The sequence below is a fragment of the Aegilops tauschii genome, chromosome 3 (genome assembly GCF_002575655.3).
Source record: "Aegilops tauschii subsp. strangulata cultivar AL8/78 chromosome 3, Aet v6.0, whole genome shotgun sequence".
Classification (NCBI taxonomy): Eukaryota; Viridiplantae; Streptophyta; class Magnoliopsida; order Poales; family Poaceae; genus Aegilops; species Aegilops tauschii.
The window spans coordinates 561,674,104-561,679,420 of NC_053037.3; positions in this window are offsets into that span (position 1 = coordinate 561,674,104).

Consider the following 5,317-nt stretch of genomic DNA (forward strand, 5'->3'; position numbering starts at 1 on the left):
CCCTCCATCACATGCGGGCGATCATACGGGACCATAATCACCTTCTGCTACCAAATAATCTCAAAGATTGGGCCGCAAGCTTGGCGGCAATCCAGGACGCGGACATCCGACAAGAATTCTTTCGCATCCAGTCGGAGTTTGCAGAAATCATCCATCAAGATGTCCTTCGTACCTCGGGGCAGTTCTACCTCAAATTTCAACCGTCCAACAGTGACATAGACACAACGCTACAAATGCAGGCTGACAACGCCCGCGACTTCATGACCATCACGACAGACGGCGGCTTCATCCACGCTCCGGTCCCATGAGTTGAGTCGAAAGTAGTGATACTATGTGTAGTTTTGAAACATTGATTAGCTCATGTTGTAATTAAACTTTAATGAACTTGTATGTCTGTTTGGTTTGGACAGTCGTTCAACTTAGATGTAATCGATGCTATTTATTAGTAGGACCATGAATCGTGCTATTAATGTCTTGCTTTTCTCTTCCGATCCTTTTGTTGCATACTTATATATTGCTTATGTATTGTCTATTGTTTGGCTAGTGCATAGAGATGCCGTCATATGTCGTGTACAAGGGTAAGGTTCCCGGAGTCTACGACGACTGGGAGGAGTGTCGGAGACAGGTTCACCGTTTCAGCGGTAACAGTTACAAAGGGTACACCACTAGGGCGGAGGCGGAATCTAGATACGCGCGCTATCTAGCGGGAGAGAGGAGGGAGCGTTGGAGGAACCGGATGAAGACCAGTTTCATTGCGATGATGCTCATCGTGATGACCGCAGCTCTCTTCTATGTGATGGTAGTTTAGATGATCGATATCGACTTGTAATATGAAGACAAACTCGCTACTCGCGGTCTCGAGACATGTAATGTTCTATCTTTGTTCGGTCTTTTGAATTCGGAGACTAATATGATGAATTGTATTCGGAGACTAATCTTCTATTGTATTCGATGAATCTGCTGTTGCTGTGTGGTGCTGCTTATATTCTGTCCAATAATATATTTTGTAATCTGTGCAAAAATCAGAAAAGAAAAAAAATCCCTAATATACATACTAATGGCGCATCACCCCAACGTGCGCCATTAGTATGCAAAAGGATACTAATGGCGCATCACACCGCAGTGCGCCATTAGTATGCCAAAGGATACTAATGGCGCATCACCCCGCAGTGCGCCATTAGTATGCCAAAGGATACTAATGGCGCATCACCCCGCAGTGCGCCATTAGTATGGCAAAGCACATGGGTAAATATGGCCCCCTGGGAGGCATACTAATGGCGCACCGTGGCCTATACTAATGGCGCACTGCCTGGTGCGCCATTAGTAAAAAATACTAGTGGCGTGGTACTAGTGGCGCACCAGTAGTGCGCCATTAGTAGGCAAAACTGGTGCGCCAAAGGCCTTTTCCTAGTAGTGTATCAATCCTCTATTCCTCTTCTCTTTTGATCGTTCTCTCAATCCCCAACCTCCTTAGTTGCACTATATCCCAAGAAGAACCACACTTGGTGCATGTGTGTTGACTACCAACCCCTAACCAAGTGATCAATTCCATGGCAGGTTGCGAGCGTTTGTGTTTTATGGACGCATATTCAGGCTATCATTAGATAAAAATGAAGTACTCGGACGATATCAAGACTTCCTTCATCATCCCGCCCTATGGAATTTTCTACTACATTTTCATGTCATTTTCTACCAGTGGCATATTCGAAAATGTTTACACTATGAGGTCAATAGAAACGTCCACACCTATATCGACGACATTGTGGTAAGTCAAAGTGCGGGATGATCTCCTGGCGGATCTGGCAGAAAACTTCATAGACCTTAAGCGGATTAACTTGAAGTTGAACCCATAGAAATGTGTCATCAAAGTACCTGCAGGGAAACTCCTTGGTTTCATCATTTCTGGATGCGAGATCAAGGCAATTCAGAGAAGATCGAAGCGATCCTAAAGATGGCCAAACAAAAGAATCTGAAGGACGTTCAGTGATTCACCATGTGCATTGCAGCTTGTAACACCCCAGTGTAATGATGCTACAGTAACCCTGGGGTTAAGTTAATCCTTTTGCTTAACAAGTTTTTGATCACCCTTGGTTCTCTCTCATTTCAAATTCCAGTTGAATTCAATTTCAAATTCTGAGTGAAATTCAAAATTGCTCAAACATGAAAACTAAAATGTTCATCATGTGAAACATATTCTTCTGGTAATATTGGTGGTGAACCAACATTTTTGCAAAATGTCTAAGTGGCCTAAACTACTTAAAACAGTGACCTAAGCAATAAATTAAATGCCTTTTTAATTTATAAAATTGGCGTCCAGTCTTGCCGAGTGGCCTTATCTTCTGGTTACCTGGTCCGGTACTTCTACTTCGAGAGTGAGTTAGTAAACAGGATCAAATTTATGATCCATTTTGAGAAATTGCAATCACAGAATCAGAACGAGTGGGTCTAGAGTCCATCCTCACACAGTTGAAATGCTGCTTCTCCCTTAAACTATTTCAAAAGTCTCACAATATTTTTGTGGTAGTGCACTTTAATTCTTTGAAATTGTTTTGGCCAGTGGCATAATTTTGCAAAGTCATTATTGGCTAAAAAGAAAATGCAAAAGCTGCTAAAAATAAAAAGAAAAACAAAAAAAGGAAAAAGGAAAAGCAGAGAGAGAGAAAGCCCCTGCCCCACTTGGGCTTCGGCCCACCCGAGCCAGCTGGCCCAGCAGGCTGGCCCACTCCCCCCTCACCGGTCGCTCCCTCCCCTTCTTGTTCCTCTGCTCCGTGTCGCTACAGGGGCGAGGTCGACCCCGACCACATCGCTCTCGCCCACACGCTCGCCTTCCTCTCCCCCGGTTCCCCATCCACTGCCCGAACGCACCTGCCGCCGCGCGCCGTCGTCCTCGCGGTCCCCGTCGTCTCCGAGCCGAGCCATCATGCCGTAGCGCTCCCCCGCGGAGAGACGCGTTGTCTGGTGCCCCTCGTTGGAGCCGGAGAGCTCCACAGCGAGCGGTGCCAGCCGTCCCCTTCCGCCAGTGTCGCCGGCGAACTTTGTCATCTCCGGCGACTGCTGCTGCTACTAAGCTGACACCGGGCCACCTTGTGCCTCCTCGGTGAGCCCCTCATCCTTCTCCCTCTCCTTGTTGACTCTGGCACGCCCCCTAGCTGCTTTTCCCACGCACGCCCGAACGCGGCGCCGCGGAGCTCGTCGCCGGCGAGTCTTCGGTGACCAGTTGGTCACAGGCTTATGCCCGTTAGCTTCACCGCGCCGCGCAGCGCCTGCCTAGCCCTTTCTCCCGAGCCGTAGCATGCCGTAGGTCCGTTTCATTGTCACCCGTAGCTGCTCCGACGCAAACCTCGTCGCCAGCGCCGTTTCCAGCCAAGTCCGCCCGTGCCACCACTACCAATCGACGCGACGTCGAGTGGCCGTTCGAACGGACCCAGCCGCGTGTCGAACGGCGCCGTAAAACGCTATTCCGACGAGGCCCGAGCGGCTCCGCCGCCTCTCTGTGTCGCCGACGGCTGAACGCCGGCCGCGCCGACGTGGCCGACCGGGGGCCAACCCCAGGGCCACTGCCTGGTGGGTCCCAGGGGCCCCAGCTGACCCGTTGACCCCGGTTAACTGTGCTGACTTGCCGCTGCAGCCACTGACCAGTGGGCCCGTCCCGTTTAGTTAAGTTAATTAACTCGGTTTTAGTTAAAACCTAATCCAATCGTTAATTAGTCACTCACATGTGGGACCCAGCTGCTAATTAACCACGTTTAATTAAAATAACCCACTGTTAGCCCTCTGTCTATGACAGGTAGGACCCACTGGTCAGTTTGACCAGTCAGCGGGTATGTTGACCTGCTGATGTCATGCTGACACTCTGCTGACATCATAATTTCTTTTCTGTTAATTTAAGTAATTCCAGAAATATGCTTTAATCTTTGAAAATTCATAGAAAATAAACCGTACCTCAGATGAAAATGTTTTCTACATGAAAGTTGCTCAGAAAAATCCAACGAATCCGAATACGCGGTCCATTCATCAGTCAGATGCCTCGAAATATCTGAACATGGAACATTCCCCCTCCGATCATCTGTCTGACACAGGTCCGGAACCCGGAAAACATTCCCGGTTGAATTCCCCCTTCACCTATATCGTGTAGCCTTACGTTAGGTCACACCCGGCACCGCATATTGCCATGTTATGCTTTGTGATGCTTTGTCTGCTTTATATTTACGGTTTCTTCCCCCTCTTCTCTCTGGTAGACCCCGAGACTGATGCCGCCCCTGTGATCGACTACGTCGACGACGACCCCTCCTTGCCAGAGCAACCAGGCAAGCCCCCCCTTTGATCATCCCGATATCGCCCATTCCATTCTCTCATGCTTGCATTAGATTTTGCTACTGTTATTGTTTGCTCCTATTCTGATGCATAGCCTGCTTTTGTAACCTGCTCATTGTACCCTACCTGCTTATCCTAAACTGCTTAGTATAGGTTGGTTAGTGATCCATCAGTGACACCCACCCTGTCCTTGTTGCCCCGGCTTCATCATTGAAGACCCGATCAACGGGATCGAAGACCAGGCCCTGGCACCGCACATCACTTTCCCCTTAGTTGCTCGACACTACTGTGTTACTATTGAGTGCCGAGGGTGAGACCTCTATAGCACTTCTGATGTTAACCCTGTAGTGTAGCTATTCGGTCATGGTCATCGAGGGTGATTCCGCCTTAACCACTTCCGATACGACTCTGTCGTGCAACCCCTCAAGTGTGAACCTCGGGGGTGATTCCTCTTACGTTCACCTTGATGATTACATCGAGTGGAATTCACCGGGGGTGATTCCTCGGGTTTTCCCCTTGATGTTTGGACACACAGTTACTATGGTTACTATGACTTTACACTGAACCATGTTACTAAAGACGGGTCGGCCCTGAGGGGTACCCGCGCGAGCTTAATTGCGAGTGATGTGGAGTCGGGTTGACCTGGAAGGTGCCCGCGAGGTAATTACGAGGCGTGGCCGGGCATTCCTAGCCCTTGCCGCAAGTCCTCGAGACGGGGCGACGGGGTCACATCTTTCGTGAGTCTCTGCTTGTTACCGCGCGTTCCTAATCCACTATGATTTGGATATTTGATCCAAGGGGCCTCTGGCCTGATAGCACTAACCATCACGTGGGCATAGTATGGGTGTTCTGCGTCGTATGCATCAGCCGAAGCTTAATAGACGTCATGCGACTGAGCGGCGCGCGCCGGGTTGGACTGGCAAGCTCCCGCCTTTTTTAAGGAGGTAGCTAGGTCTGCTCACCGGCCGCCCACGCAACGTGCAGGAGTTCTCGGGGCGATGGC